The sequence below is a fragment of the Nelusetta ayraudi genome, unplaced genomic scaffold, assembly GCF_046127955.1.
Source record: "Nelusetta ayraudi isolate G7.1 ecotype Tasmania unplaced genomic scaffold, CSIRO-AGI_Nayr_v1 ptg000004l, whole genome shotgun sequence".
Lineage (NCBI taxonomy): Eukaryota > Metazoa > Chordata > Actinopteri > Tetraodontiformes > Monacanthidae > Nelusetta > Nelusetta ayraudi.
In genome coordinates, this window is record NW_027466054.1 from 6,348,613 (window position 1) to 6,365,328 (window position 16,716).

The 16,716-nt window shown below is 47.8% G+C and overlaps 1 protein-coding gene across 4 annotated transcripts in view; it reads left to right on the plus strand.

The window, feature by feature from the left end:
* The first annotated feature begins 955 nt into the window (after positions 1 to 955).
* ptprdb (protein tyrosine phosphatase receptor type Db) overlaps positions 956 to 16,716 on the plus strand; it is a 164,640-nt gene continuing 148,879 nt past the window's right edge. Inside the window, exons 1-2 of one of the 4 annotated variants that reach the window (XM_076031193.1) lie at positions 956 to 1,211; positions 1,438 to 1,551. The gene's annotated coding sequence lies outside the window, so the exon portion shown is untranslated. The remainder of the gene's footprint in view (positions 1,212 to 1,437; positions 1,552 to 16,716) is intronic. The other 3 variants (XM_076031201.1, XM_076031209.1, XM_076031217.1) reach the window with 3 other exon arrangements.

A 16,716-nucleotide genomic window follows, 5' to 3' on the forward strand; every position in this document is an offset into this window, starting at 1 on the left:
ACTTTTAAATACGTGCCATTTATTGCGGAAAACAGTGCCAGGCCTGGTCCTCTCATGTGTTCAACCAGCACATTTATTTTTTCTTTCCTGGAAAGCAAAAGCGATGAGGCGAAGTGCTTCTAATTCTTCTGTCCACTCTTTGCGGCGTGTCCTTAAAGTGGATCGTTCATTCTTTATTTCCTGTAAAAGGAAACATAAATGTGCTGCGAGTTCACAGCAAAACGAGGGAGGAAGGAATCCTGAATTTGTTGCTTTTGGACAAATTAATGAGTGGGCTGTAAACACTGCGAGTGCTGCGGGTCTCCTGAGATGCCTCCATCACCTGAAGTCAGTTTGGCTGCGAGCCAAAAAGTCTGAGGTCATGTCTTTGGGAGAGGGAGGGAAAAAAACATTTTTCTTCCTTTTAACGACGACGTGCCTTAAAAGCTCCAACGAAAGGTTCGCGCTGTTGAAAGTTTGCGCGAGTGTCAGCGCGGCAGGACATGAAGTTCCACCGTGTGGTTGCGGCGCGCGTCCCCGCATGCCGTCGAGTTAAAAAATAAATAAATAAATAAAAAAAGAGAGAGAGAGAGAGAGAGAGAGAGAGAGAGAGAGAGAGAGAGAGAGAGAGGGGTGCGCCTGTGATGCGTTCAAGTGTCGCCGTAAAAAATGTTTTAAAAAAGCAAAATGAGCCCAGTTATCGGGACTTTTGACGGCTTCACGTGGCGTCGTTGCTTTTGATGCGCTGGCTGAGCGTCTCGCGCCTTGCTTTCTTGACCTACTTGGCTATAACTTTTAAGTGGTGGTTTGGGCTTTTTTTTATTCACAGGATCCACTTCTCTTCTCTCACCACCCCACCTCTCCCCCATCTCTCTCTCTCTCTCTCTCTCTCTCTCTCACACACACACACACACACACGCTCTCTCTCACTCTCTCTCTCTCTCTCTCCCCCCGCCTCTCTCTCGCTCTCTCTCTCTCTCTCTCTCTCTCTCTCTCTCTCTCTCTCTCTCTCTCTCTCTCTCTCTCCTCCGGAGCTTATCTCGGTGCGCATCGCCAGCACCAGTTTGAAGTCAAATCTGACAGCCGCTGCCTTGGCCGGTCCCCCTTCTTCTTCTTCCTCCTCCTCCTCCTCCTCCTCCTTTTCTTCTTTTTCTTCTTCACCTCCTCCTCCTCTTCCCTCTCCTCCACCGCTCTGGTTCCCTCTCCACCGGTCGTCCCGTCTCGTTGAAGAGGTACGGACAGATTAGCGAGTCAACTGTGTGCAATTATCGATGGACTTTCCATTTTCAATGTATTGTATTTCTTTATTTTAACGGCGGTTTTGTAGTGTCGATGCCGGAAGCTGACCTCGATTCCCGACACGGGATGAGCGCGAGCGCCGTCTCTTCCCGCCGTTGTGGTCTCACCTCCTCTCCTCTCCTCCTTCCTCTCTCCTCTCTCCCCTCCTCTGCCTCGCAGCTCAGGCGGGACTGTGGGAGCGCGTCTCGCCGCTGCCTTCAACTTGGGGCGAAGAAAGACGAGGGGAAACTCCTCGGGATTCTCCGTACACCGAGCGCTGATCCGCTTGTTCCGGTGAGCAGCACTCTTTCACTCCTCAGCATCACTCACACACACACACACACACACACACACACACACACACACACACACACACACACACACACACACACACACACACACTCACTCACTCACTCACTCACTCGCAGCATCCTCCGCTCGCAAGTGCTTCCACCGTTCTGTTGACGTGCACACTGTCGAACCGACGACTAGCGATCGCTATTAAAGATGCATTCCGTATTTTTCCCCCTCTCTTTTGTCTCCTATTTTTTTTTTATTCTGCCTTATGTGAGAAGTTAGTTTTCCCATCATGCACGGGGATCAAACATTGGCCACTAGTGGCAATTATCTCTCGGCATTCCCATCACGGAGGGGAAGTAAAGTGCAAGGGGGGGTGAGGAAGTGTGTGGGAGACGTTAGGTGAGAAGTGTGTGTGTGTGTGTGTGTGTGTGTGTGTGTGTGTGTGTGTGTGTGTGTGTGTGTGTGTGAGAGAGAGAGAGAGAGAGAGAGAGAGAGAGAGAGACATTTGCGGGATCCCTCAGGGAAACACTGCCCCCCTTCCCCGTTTTTTTATGAGCGAGATTTCACTCCTCCGTTTCTCTCCTGGCTGATGACATTGTCTGATATTGTTGCAAAGCCCCTATTTAATATGCCATTATTGCCCGTGTCATTGTTCCAGCCATTCATATCGAAGATGATCCTACGGCGCCGGCTGGGCTGTAGACTTAATCTATGGGGCCATTTGCTCGCTTTTATTGTCCTGTTTATCAATTAGGCCTGTCTATAATGGAGAAATCACACATCCTCCAACATAAAACATTACTCTCCCACACACCATCCGTTAGCATCTCACCTCCCACATAGCCACACTTGCTGTCCGCGGCCGATTTTTCTGGTTATGTGCCACCATTTGCGCTAATAGAGACTCCCCGCTTAATATGATGACAACTCTATCTGTCAGACCCCCTCGCCCCACCCCCCAACTAAAAGTGGGGTCATTCTGAGGTTCATGGAGCAGTGCCATCAAGGGCAGACTGATGAGCTGCAAAGGGCACACGGAGACGTCTTTTTATGTCTTTAGCTTTTTTTTTTTTTAAATATCAGTACTGTAGTTAATTGCTTGTAACATAGTGTGAGAACATGTTTGTGTGGGGGATGCGTCCGGATTTACGGCTTGCGTGAGTTTCGGTTCCGCCAAGTGTACGTCAGGGAAAGAACAAGTGAGCAAAAAAAGAAGAGGGACAGACAGAGAGAGATTATGCTAACTGAAAGTAGTGGAGGAAAAGAGGAAGGGAAAAAAATCCATGGAGGCATTTCCCCCGTCCCCACTTTCTCTTTTTTTTAAGCTCACATATTTATATATTTAGCTGTCAGTGGCGGCACAAAGAAAGTTCCCGTGGCTTTGACGAGCTTGTCACCAGTGTGAGCTTTGTAAAAATGAAGGCCGCTGCCTGTTTAGCTGAGACAAACCGGTGGGGAGACCGAAAAAGGACGGACCAGACCTGATCGCCAACTTTAACACAAGTGAAGGCGGACTGTGGGCCAGGTGGTGCAGCCAGGCAGGCAGGAGGAAGCTGTTGGACCAACTTGTTCTTGCAACTTCGCAGTGTTTCTCCTCGCACGTCGTCTTCCACGACCCTCCCCCCCCTCCCGCTCCCCCCAAAGACGTTGGCGCACCAGCTGTCCCAGTTTCCCCACCAGTGAGTTTTTTGTGTATCAATCTCAGGCCCAATTTACACAAAGACAACATTTTTTGAAACCGACCATTTTCAGAAATGCTTCGGAAAAAGAAATTGTTTTTGCATGAGGACGTTTAAAAAAAAAAAAAAAAAACACTTTCACACGAAAATGCTGCTGCTGAAAACGCTGCAGCTCTTATGCCACCATGAAGATGGCAAAGATCACACGAGACAAGACGGTGTACATGGACGACAAAGTTGAACTTCTGCCTTGAGTTACTGTACAACACAAAGCCTCAAGGCTCCATGAAGAGGGAGTCGTGCCAGTTAAAGTTTGCTGACATTTGGTCATATACATTTTCTGGTTCTATATCCAAGTCAGCTGACCCAATATTCATATATATATATATATATATATATATATATACATGTGTATAAAAAAAAGTAAAACAGGAGGTTAGCAAATTGCTTTTGTTGTGTTTATTTTCACATTGCACACAACCGACGGTTGATCCAAGAATACTTCTACCGTGTGTTATCGTCAATCATTTGCTCTTTGTTGTAGTGGAGGGTGAAGACAAAACTTCAGGCGGATCATCTTTAGTAGCAGTATCACAAATCCATTGCCTGACGTTGCGCTTGTTGTTGTGGTGAGTCGTCATCCGCTCCTCACGGCCGGCTCAGCTGGCAAAGCAGGGGCGGGCCTATGACATCATCGTTTCCAAAAAAGACAGTTTTCATCGTCTCGGATTCAAGTGTGACGGGCAGAGGTGTGAGAGAGCTGGCGGCAGATCCAGCCGGGAACTAACGTGGCCGTTTAATCCTGACGACCCTCATCAACTTCTTGTCAGGTGAAAATGAGACGATGCTCTCTGCGGCGGCGAGCTTTCACCGTGTCGCTGACGGGAGCTGAGGTGATCGCGACGACTGGGCTTTATGGGAGGAGAGTTGGAGCAACAAGACGCGTCGACGCTTGAGGAGTGGATGTATTAGATCGCAACGTTCACATTCTCACTTTTTTTCCTGACAAAGCAAGAGGTCCGTTTGTCCCATTTATATGAGCGCTGAATAAATGAGTGATCAGAGTTGATTTGCGGTTTCCCCAAGTGCAGTGTTTCTCAACTGGTGGGTCGTGACCCAAAAGTGGGTTTTGCTTGGGTTGTGGCTTTTAAAGAAAATACATTTATAGAGAAAATGTTGGGCATTTATTTTGCAGGACACACAATTCAATTCAATAATTTCAATAATTTATTTATCACACATGATAGACAGTGGGCTAGTCTTTATTTTTGTGGATTAAATTTGGGTTGCGACTTCCTGATAAGGAAAAAAATGTGCATCCTGAGACTCCACCAGTTGAGAACCACTCTCCTAGTGGCTGTGTGCTGTGACGCGGGCGCACCTGGTCCCACATCCTGCCGTACCCAGAAACCCGCCAGGGTTTAAGACCCACTTGTTCGCCAGGTTAATCAAGCTCGCTGTGCTTCGGAGTTCACTCAGCGCGATTTTAACCAGGTCCGCGTTTTAATCCGATTTCTTGTGGTCCACATAGCCGCACCTCAGGTAGCGGAAAGAAAAAGCACTTGATTTCCCAGAGTGTTCCTTGACTCATAGGGATTTACATTGAAGCGCATTGCAAAGCCCTGGTTAAGGGGCTCAATCACTGGAGGCCAAATGAGTTGAGTATCTTTTGACAGCATGAGAGAAAGAATCCGCACGAGTGTTTTGTGGTGTGAAGATTGTAAGCTGGCAGCATCACTGCAGACTCCAGAACATGACAGTCCACGCAAAATGGCAGCAGCGTACAAAGCCAGTCCTGATTTTTCTTTTTTCTTTTTTTCCCCCATGTGACAGATTGCGAGCGTGTTTTTCTCTCTCTCTCTCTCTCTCTCTCTCTCTCTCTCTCTCTCTCTCTCTCTCTCTCTCCCTCCCTCTCTCTTTCGTCTGATTGTCATTTGTTCTTTCGGTTGCACACTTACGAAATCACACGTAGCGGGGGGAACATCCACTTTGCATTTTAACATACTCATGCAAGTTTGCGTTTATTTCCTTTTTTTACACGGAATTAGGTGGCAAAGTTTGCTCAGCGATTCACACTTGCTGAACGGCAGACGAGCGATCGCATCACATCTCAGGCCCACTTACGCAAGTCAACTGCGTTTTTTCGACCTGAAACATGGCCCTGGACAAGGATTTATAAAATGATTCACAAAAATCCCAAAGTGGCTGTGATGCAGGATGCAGTCACATCTGCTTATGCAACGAGGTAAAAGGAAAAAAAAAAAACATCCCTATTGTGTCTTGGTCGAACTCCAGAAATACTGTACGCAGCCTTGGGCTTAAAAATAAACCCGAGTGCAAGCGCAGTAGGACAAAGAATGTTTTTTTTTCAGAGGGGCAGCCCTGTTGTGCTGGCACGCGACCAGAGCCGCTGATAACGAGGTTGAAGTTAGTTGAGACTTTAGCGGCGCCTCAACCTCCTAACACCCTTTCTAAATCTGATTCATCCCAAAATGAGATGTTTTTCCAAGAGATGGAGATGAAAACACTCGCTCCCCCACTCTCTCCTTCTGCCTGGCTCTCTTCTTGCCTTGCCAAATACAGATGAGCTCGGCCCCTCCCTCCCCCTTTCTATTACTCTGATACTCTCACACACTATCTGTTTCACACCCTGTTCCTCCCTCCCGTTCTCTCACATCTCTCTCCTCTCTTCTCCCCTGGCACCTCGATGTGTTTCTCTTTAATTGAGATGCATTTCAATGTGGTGCAAATTAGCTTTCTGCAGCTCCAGTCTAAACTTGCAACCTGCCTGCGTGTGTGCGTGCGTGCGCGCTCGGTCACGCGTGCGTATGCGATCTATATGAGTGTGTGTACCTACGTGCGCCACGCGCGTGCGCTTTGGAGAAAGCGAGAGGGGAAAAGACAGAGAAAAAGCATTCCCACAGTTGAAAGTGTTCCTTCTGTTGGTTTGCACAAGCAGCCCTCTGATGCCTCCCGCTCCCACAAACTGACAGTTTTAGTACGGAATAAATAAAACTCACGAGTTTTACTCTCCGTTTTTATTGGCTTCCCTCTATTTAAATTAACATGCTATGGGAGATTTAGGACAGTCCATTGAGGACAGGGTCAGAAATCAGAAGGTGCCACTTCACGGTCATGTTCAGGTGTGGGTCACATGTTCTACCCATTTGCAAATTTTATTTTGCCTGGACTCCGGTGGAACAGAGTTAGAAAATTCATTATAAAAAAAAAAAACAAAAAAAAAGACTCTCCTAAAAAAGGCACAGTTCTCCATACACAAAATAAGAAATCTTTTTATCCATACGAAAACTCTGCAGTATATATGCCAGACCTGTAAGTGGCGCTGTGTTGTTGTTTTTTTTTTGTTTTTTTAGCTTATCTTATGTGTTTTCTTTTTGTTAGAAAAAGTGAACACTGTAAAGCTAGGGACACTAGATCATTGACAGAGGGTGCACAATGATCTGATCAGCACATTTCGTTCATCTGCATTTTCATAAACCTTTTTGCAGACTCATGTACTCTCCATCCATTAGTCTTCCAGAACCATGTGACTTGCCAATACAATATTATGGCCAACTTGGTAGGGGACAATATTTTTTCCTGCGTAGCCTTTTTGCAGTTTGTGAGAAACAGCAGGAAGTTGAAGGGAATCCTCAGTAGGAAAGTGCAACAACGTCCATTAAAAATACTCAGGAGCTTCCACTTGTGTCCTGGAGGATTGGGAAGTGACAGATCCCACGTTACATGAAAGCAGGAAATAAATCAGTCAGTCAGCCTCGTCATTGTGCATTGTGCAAGCTGTGACTTATCTGACTGTGTAATTATTTTGGGTTGTTGCTATAGTAACGGTTGCATTATCAGTGAAGATCTTTGCACTGTACAGTTTGAAGTCTGCGGATATTACAGCCTTCTTGCACAGGGGCAAGTCATAATGCACCCTGGATCTCAGCCAAAAGAAGCTGCTCCACCTCCGTCTGGAAGTGTCTGGGAACCAGAGCGGCAACATGTTGCATTTCTTAGGCTGGTCGAAGGAGGCGAGAAGAGAGGTTGTTGTACCCAAGTCATTTTCATGAATATGCTGACTTCCTGTGACTCGGGACAGTGCATTGGCGAGGTGGAAGAGCCAAGCAGTAGCAAGAAAAAGGACATCAGTAAACACAGGTTCGGTGAAAAACTGAAACATTTTCAATCTGGCCTCCGTTAAGCAACTGTCAATTCAAAGATAAAGTGGAAACAAGGCACTTCTTCTTGTCGCCTGAGAGGTCGTCAACACTAAGACAAGTTTTGGGAGACAAAAGTTTATTATTGTGCGTTTTGGGAGCCTGAATTCACACATTCTTTGAAACCATGTCTCGGTGTATTCAAACCTCAAAATGCCACCTTTGGGTTTTCGTGTCTATAACCCTTGCACATCTTTTCTGAAGTGATGAGACCATGGCCCTACCTCTCCCTTAACCCGCAGGCACTCACCCCGCCATCAATCGTGACAATGGATGAACATGGATCAACACTGCGTTTGGTCAGAGTTCTACTTTGTAGTTGGTCCAAGTTAACACGCATGTATTCATATTTACTGCCATTCCCTTCCTATGTTGCTCCTTTTTCTTGCTTTTTTATAGCTTTTATGAGTTTTATGGGATGCCCTCTGTCTTCTTCTCTGCTGTCAGGTGTATTGCTGTGGCAGCATTCCAGCGCCACTTACAGGCCGGCCATACGTACTGAGGCATATTCAGTGTTTTCACCAGGACAAAACACATTTCTCAATACAATGCTGTGTTTACCTTTTTAAAATGAAAAATAAATATTGGTTTCATCTCTGTGTGGACGAGGCCTTAGGTTGTTTATCAGTTAAATAAAATGCGAAGAGAGCACTCTCCTTGTACACATGTCTCTGCACAGGGGCTCCTAGGACCGTCCTCTACCAAAGTGAACCAGACTGTGCTCAGTAGGAAAGCACCTATAGGAAATGTATTCAGCCCACAAGACAATACGTCAAAATATTCAACACCACGCTTGTTATTTTCGGGGTTTTATTTTGGTTGTCTAATGTAATAACTAGGGCTGCACCTGTACCTCTTTTTTACAGAACGGGTAGAGTACGAGTACTTGAGTTTTGGTACTCACTAATACGGCCATTACACATTATAGAATTATTTTGAATTTTCTGGAGTTTTCCACAGATGTTCTGTTCTTTGAACAACATTCCTCAGCATGTTTTTCTAGAACAGGGCGACAGTTACAGGTTTCACTGCAGACACAAATGTAACAAAATTGTCATATACATATATATGCAACTGGTATCAGTGCCGTTGTATCGGCACGTATTTTACGAGCACGAGTAGAGTACTCAAGATCTGATAGTGGCATCGGGTATCAGTGCATCCCTGCTAGTAACTAATGTTTGAAGCAAAAATGTTTCAAACCAAAACCGTGACCAGTCGGTCACGCTACTGAAAAACTGCACGCTCGATGTCGTCTTCGTGTTGATTTTTCAGCCGCCCTCCGACACGTTCGCATGTACGCGCGTGCCACTTCGTACACGCTGAGCCGTCGGGGAGGGTGATGCTGTCAGCGGGGTGACCTTGGGGCTCCTGGTTTTTCCTCCTGTCGATGGAGGGGATGACTTAGTGGCTCCCTCCCCACCCATGATGGCTCATTTATTATCATTAGGCACACAGTCAGAAGACGCCGCCGAGGCCCCTCAAAGCCGAGCGGTGCCGCTGCCGCCTCCCAAGTGGGAAGTTTTACTCCCTTTTACAGTAAGTGCCGCACATCCGGGCAGATGCGTCTTGTCGCTTTGTGTTTTGTCACGGGGTGGCAGCCATTTGCCCTCGAAGATGCGTGTTTTGGTTTTCCATATCTTAACGGGGGGACGTCGCCCCGCATCTGCCAGTCCAAGCGTGCCTCTCCGCTCGCTCGCGGCATAAATAAACCCGTGTCTCTTAACCCTAACCTCGCGTCACCTGCGGCAGGCAGCGAGCGACATCGGTGGTATATGTGTTCATCAGGGCGGCTCTCGGCGCTATCGTTTCTCAGCGTGATGGATGGAGGCTTCTGCAGGCCAGTCAATACCCAATCTGAGCCCCACTGTCCTGATTTAAGACGCGGCGGCACCCGGGTGACACTCACGGAGGCACGGCGCTTTAATCACTCCGAGCAACAACTCCACTCTGCCAGGATTGGTGTGTGCGTGCGTGTTTGTGGTGGATGTCTGTGTGTGTGTGTGCGTGTCGTGTATTTAGTATATCGCTCAGTCAAGCGCAGCTGTAATCACAGAGCGATCGGCGGGCGGCTGCTCTCCTGACCGAGTTAACATTTCTTTTGGGGTGGGGGGGGCGGGGCTTGGGGGGCAACGTAAATAACTTTTACAAGGGAGGATTTATGCTACGTGTGGCTCACACAATACATAGGAACAGAGAAGCCGGGGGACACAATCTGAAGCTTGATAAACTGTAAATTGGAGTAATGTTGGCAATCCCATCTGGTAGCAAAGCATGTTTCTGTATCTGTTAAGTTTTTTTTTGCCAAAGGAACTTATTTCATAAGATTCCATGGGAGTGGGCAAGTGTGAAAGCTTTCTATCTGGGCACAGAAACGGAGACCGAACCACACAAAAGGCTATTTGTGTGGTTTGGTTTTACATATTGTTATGTTTAGACCGGACGTGTCACTTGGGAAATGTCATGAAGGGATTGTTATCCCAGACAAATAATGTTGAAAAGCAAAAATCCATACATCCGCACAATTGGTGGCTCAGTGGGTAGCGCAATACCTGCGAGCTGCGAGCCTCAAGAGTAGTGATCCTGGCTGGATCAGCACTTTTATTTTTGGACTTTTGCATGGGTCCCCCGTGGGTTATTCTTCCCTTCAACCATTAGAATGTATGGATTGCATTCATTTTCTGTTCGGTGCAAACTAGTTGCTGGCCCTTTTCTCAGTGGCACCATTGGCCAGGTTGAGTCAAGCGAAGTGGCGCTGAGTCGCACTTGGGTTGCCTGTTCAGCCCCTCTGAGTCACTGCTGAGATGGATTACTCCCGTAGCACGGCCAAAGCAAGCTGGCCGGGTGATGATCGCTGGGACCAACACCAGCCAGAGACAATCTCCCAATCTCCTGCCAAAAAACCTACCATGCACTTTGAAAATATAGGCCCGGTCTTCACCGGGTGAAGCACAACTTTGGAAAAACAGACAAGCAAGAAGGTGGACTGCCCTTCTGGTTCTGACTGAGTCGAGCAGAACCAGCACATTCAAAGAGACACTTTAGTGGCTTTAATGGTACATCAGCTGCATTACTAGACTAGTACTACTATATACTATACTATACTATACTATAACAAATACCACTAGTATATAGTATGTGGTATATATGTGTAGTAACCTTGTCATGGCAGTAGTGGTTTTCAGACTTTCTTACAATATTGTCTGTTGTTTTGTTTTTTTTAATTAGAAAAATAAAATAAAGCCAACAGTCTATTTTCTCCTAAACATTATGCTAAAGCCGGTGACGCTCATCACATAAGCTTTCATAACAAAAAAACAACTATTTCTTTCTCAGCCTTGACTCAATATGTTGGTTTTCAAGAACTTGGGAGCGAGAACCAACCTTTGCCAACAAATTGAGGCTTCAGTGAACAGCTAAAAGGGCAATCAAATGAACCAATGCACCAAAGCATTCATTTCACAACACTATTAAAGTGTGTTTTGAACCAGGACTGATGATTCAATGATTTGATTTGGCTTCCAATAAAAACAAAGATCCTTCTTGATATGGTTGGGAGAAACATTGGAATAAAACAATCCCATTCCAGTGTTGTTCGGAGGCGCCCACCTGGCTTCAGCTGATATATTGACCATGAAGCAGCTCAGCTGCATGTTAATATAATTTCCTGATTACACAAAGAACATTCTAATGCCTCCAAACATTTTTATTCCTGCCTTTCCTTGGGCCGTTTCACCACCAAGATTTCACTTCAAGTCGCTGGTGACTGGACATCACCAAGGGCGCCACCCTGGAATCCATCTCATCAACTGCTACATCAAACATTAACGGATGGTGCAATAAATATAAACTAATGGTTCTTTGCGATATGTATCCTGTACATTGTGACAATACATTTTGGCTTTATTGTGCATTAGATTATCCAATATTAACAACTTGCGATGAGTCCAGCTCACTGACGGCCATTGTCTCAATCACACGTCCAGTGATCGCAACAGTCTTCCTGTTTGTGCAGACAGACGAGAGGGGAAGAAATGATGGCCAAATAAAAAGGTGGGCAACTCGGCGTCGACGAGCAAAGACCCGCTCGCCGTTTCCCTTTATGGGCGAATCATGCGGGGGAAAACATTTCGGCCCGTGCGGTAATCAGGGGAAGATTGCGTTTGTATGAGCGAGCAGTTGGATATGGCCACTTTATCACGGTGTAATCTGTTTGCATTGCTCTCAAATTGTTCCCCCCTGACGCGCCATCACTCACCCGCCGTGCGGCGCGGTGCTACCACGCATGCGCACGCACCCCCCCCCCCCCAACCCCCTTACCCCACCCCCCTCCTCTCTGGCTGTTAATCTAATTTATGAGCCGCCGTTAATTTGGCCTAAACGCTTGTTGCGAGACGTACCACCCCCCCCCCCCCCCCCCACTCCCCAAACTCACCACCACCTCCCTCCCTCACCCTCGCTCCTCGCTCGCCCGCCGCCGCCCGCTCCCTCCCGCTCATCAGTCAGCCAGCGGAGTAAATCAGAGGAGGGTATTGCACAGCAGGCAATACGCAGACTGGACACCTTGACTAATACACCGCTGTCCTTCTTCCTCCCTCGCCATCTCCCCCGTCTGCCGGACTCCCCCTGACACCTCCCCCTCCATTTCTCATGCCCACTGTATAAATCAAGTTTGACTCTGCACATCCCCCACACCCCCAACCCCCATCCTGCCCTCTGTTCCCTTCCTCCTATCGAGTTCCCTCTTCCTTGGTTTCCCCCCCAACACTTCTGCCACCTCTGTGTGTCACATGTGCACGTGCATGCAGGCACACACCCTCTTGCGTCCCTCTTCCTTCCAACTCCTCCACCTCCAACACTCCCACTACCTTGTCTCGCTCTTCTTTGCCTCCCCACACACCCACCGCTTCTCCTGGTCTCATGATAGGTGTAAATTTAGAACAGAAGGTATAAGGAGGAGGGGGGGTTGGTTTTTTATGTGTGTGTGTGTGTGTGTGTGAGAGAGAGAGAGAGAGAGAGAGAGAGAGAGAGAGAGAGAGAAGGATTCGGGTGCTGTTTAGAGAAAGAGAGGGAAACGGGGAGAAAAAGGGAACGCTACATGAAAGCCTCTCCGAGTCCCCGCGCAGCGCTCAGATGGGGCTGATTAAAAACCTAACGCCTTGGTTTTCATCCACATTTCACATGCAATTAGTCGAAGCGCGTACGCATGCGCGCCGGCACGTTGATACAGGCGCACAAAGCCCCCCCCCCCCCCTATCTGTGTCTTCACTATCTGGAGCACTAATAACTCACAGTGGCTGAAGGTGGTTCTTCAGTGGAAGTGAAGGGAGACGACATCAGGCACTGGGGGAGGACCTCCCCACAACCCCTCAATCGTGTTACTCCACTTTGCTCTCTCTAACGCCATATACAGGGCAACTCCCCCCCGCCCTCCCCCGATTGTGGGTGGGCCTGCACTCTGCTGCACATTCTCGGACCCCCGTCACCATCCTCCCTTTCCTCACTTCTGTCTCTGCCATCTCTTGCACTCCATCATCATCTTCATTTATTGTTTTTTTATTCCTCCCGTCGCTTGTCACGGTGTCCAGCGCTCGTCCTCCCTCCGCTGCTCCGATCTCTGCGTGGCAGAACGGGCTCGGCACCCTAACGCTCCGTAGACGCAGCAACACTCTGCTGTGTCTCCACTCTACGCCACTCTCCTCCCTATCCAGGCTGTCTCCTGGCTAGTGCACACTTGCAGCCACAAGATGAAGCGTGCTACCTCTGCCTTATCCCGCTGTGTATTACATAAAGCCACCGTGGCGCCGTGTTATTAGGCAAGAGCACCTCAAAACAAAACCTTGTCCCGTATCAGGTCTGGCCATCTTTGAAGCAAAGTTAATTAGACTTGAACATACTGGCAATAAAAAGTGCTCTTTTTGTAACTTTTAGTGGGGCAGCCCCTGTTATATAATTTGTTGTCCGCTTTATGAGACAGACAAAAAAATTGATCTGTTGAAGAAGGTAAAGCTGAAAGCTTTTTTTTTAAACCAGTGTTCCCAGGATCAGTGACATCTGTGATGTGGAGGAAGAACATATGCAGGGAATTGGAAGATTTATTTTTTCTTCAATGCACCTGGATTTTAACCAAGTACAGTAGTGTGCACCAATCAGGCCAACTAATGTGGGGGGGAAGGTGGGGGGGCATACATTATGTTTTATCACAATTTGTTCAACATCTAGTTCAAGTCAGAGTTCTTATTGGTGATACTCAATTTAAAAAAAAAAAAAAAACTCAACCTGTTCAAATGACCCAAAAACTGATTGTAAAAACAGGATACTGTTGTTTAAATAAATTTGATTGTGGATTGTTTTTCAAAAAGAACTGAGCTATTTAAAGGTCATTTCTGAGTATTATATAAAAATTCAAACTAATAAATAACACATTAGCGTTATATCTTTTATGTTACAGCTTCAGCTTCTATGCAAAAAAGGTTTTAAATGTTTAAAGAAACCTTACACATCTGAGAGACGGAAATGTAATTTATGTTTCCATGGCAGAATGGTATGGACTTCTACTTCAAATATTCATATAACGGAGTAAACTGCTGAAGTCGGAGAGCTCTGATGGTGAGAATATATATGTCATGACATGGCCGCCCATACAAATGACTGAGAAATTTAATACACCTGTAAATACATTCAGGTCATGTTCTGGGGGATCAGCAGCGTAAATCAGGAGTTATCAGCTGTCGGCCACGCTGGCTAACTCAGCCTGGCAAGTGCAAAATGATGAATTCTTGCCGTAATAAAAAGATATTTCATTCCTTGATCCTAATTTTCCTAATCTGGATTGCTGGGAAAAGGTCTATTACTTGCAAGTGGAGGAGAACATCCAGCAAATGCGCGGAGTCGTTCACCTCAAATTTATATCCTTTTATTTCACACCCCCTCCCCAAAACTCATGTCTCTGCCGTCGGATGTTTTCAGTTTTAAGTGTGAACAAGATTCGACGGCGGACGTGAAACCTGTAAATCACGTATGAAATCGGTGCGTTTTTCCGGCGTTTGGCACCGCTGCCGCTGCCGCTGCTACCGCCACTACCGCCACCGTGGCTGTTTTCCCAGCGAGATCTCTGGGAGGCGGGCCAAGTGTCCCTGGCTGAGCCATCTCCGCTCTCTCGCCCGCCCGCCGCGTGTCTGCTCAGTCAGCCGCGCACAAGACAGATAGAGCCACCGGTCTGCTCGCCCCTCCGCTCGCGCCGATGTAATCAGGCCTCGGCAGCCATAAACCACCGGCTGTGGACACTCCGCCGCGCCGCGCCGCCTGCGACGGATTTACGCACGTCGGGCGAGCGGACAAACAAGGGAGAGAGGGGAAGGGTGGGTGTGTGGGGGGCGGGGGAGGAGGAGGAGGAGGGCAGCGTGCGGTGGGAGAGAGCACTGGCACCAGGGATCTATTACAGGCCCCCCAGAATCCAACATGGCGGCCCATTCGTTTCGATGGAGTCGCTCACCCAGTGCATATTCCCAAGAAGTTAATGTGTTTAAGTGCAGTCTCACTTCCCATCATGCGTCTGTAACACACGTGATGCATCAGGACGCATCAGTCAATTAGAAGGAGACGAGAAGTCTTTTTTTTTTTTTTTTATTGAAAGATTTTGATTGTAGATTTAAAGTCCAGTATTTAGAGCACTGTGTTTCAGGTTGGGGGCATCCCGTCAAGTGTTTTGCAGACTTTATATTTGTTTTGCCACTATGTTAAAAATGCCTTTTGGGCCGTGATGTATTCTTTTTTTCAAAGTAGTACACGGAGTGGCCACTTGGAAAAAAAATACATCCTTGATGTCTTATAAGAACACAAATACCAGATTGACAATGTGGCAGTGCGCCATTTCTTTTTCCAATACTGCAGCCAAAAACCTGATACAACCCCAAAAAACATTTTTCCCATAGATCGCTATACAAAAAGAATCACCTGTAAAACGGCTGTCGAGACGACTCCGACCTGATTTTAGGATCAGAAAATCCCCACAAAGGAGTTTATTCCCAGCGTGACGTCACAGCATCGTACGTGCCGCTGCGTCTCGGCTCATTCTGATTGGCTGACGGACCCTGGTGCATCACGTGATTGGAAGTGACACTACTGCTACATGCTCCGTGTGGCCGCAAGCAACGCTGAAGCCAAAAGCGTTTTCTGCGTACGTGCTGACAAATATGCAAAAAATGAAGTAAAAAAAATAATGACTTGAGGTACTTCGCGCCCTTCCTGTGGAACCCGTGGCATTTTTTCGCCGGAGCGGCTCAGTCAAGTGTCCCGGTGCAGGACGGATGTCACCCGGGGGGCCGGGGGAGTCGGGGAGTGGGGGAGGAGGGGAGATCTTCATCACGATGCCTCGCCCTGCTGTGCGAGTGTGTGGGAACCAGTGTGTGGATGGACTGCACTCCACTTGAGTTATGTGAACGCTTGTGTCTTTATCTCCTCCCCCCCTCGCTCCCCGTCCCCCCTCACTCTCTGTCCCCCCTCACTCCCCCTCCCCACCGCCCTTTCCGCACCTGTTTCGCCCCTCACAACCGCAATCATCTTTTACCTTTTACTTTTGCTTCTTTGTTACCACATCACTCACCCAAAACAAATTCTTAGCATCTCTCACCCCGCCCCTCACCTCCTCACCGCCTACCCCCACCCCCACCCCCAGCACGTCTTTCTGGCCTCTCCCTCTCTCCCACTCTCTCTCTGTCTCTCTCGTGGACTCTGTGATGAGAGCGCAAGTGGATGACGGTGCTTTAGGAGATTTACCGCTGGATCCCGCCTCTGTCAGGTGCAGAGACGGAGGAGGGCTGCGATGAAAGGCGGCTGGGAGACAGAGGAGAGGCAGATGGAAGATAGAGCGGTACACAGGGAGTCGGCGGCGGCGGCAGAGAGCAGGGGAGTGGAATCAGAGGATGAGGGCGAAGAAGGGGATGAGAGGCGGGAGATTATGCAGGGAGGGAGACGGGATGAGGGGGGATGTGAGCAGGAGTGTTGAGAAAGAAGCAACACAATGTTTTCTTTTTTAAAAGCTACTGTACCTCTGAATGCAGTTTGACAGGGTGGCTCTCCGCTCTGAAATAGACGGGCCTCTCTTCTCTTTTTCCACCCCCCCCTTCAGATTCAAGCCCAAACACAAATAGTACACAAACCCATGTACCCATTTTACAGACTGAAAGCAAATCACTTGTGACAGCTCCAGGTGCAACCTGCTCCCTCTGACCGCAAAGCAGCGTTTTCAATGTTTCTCA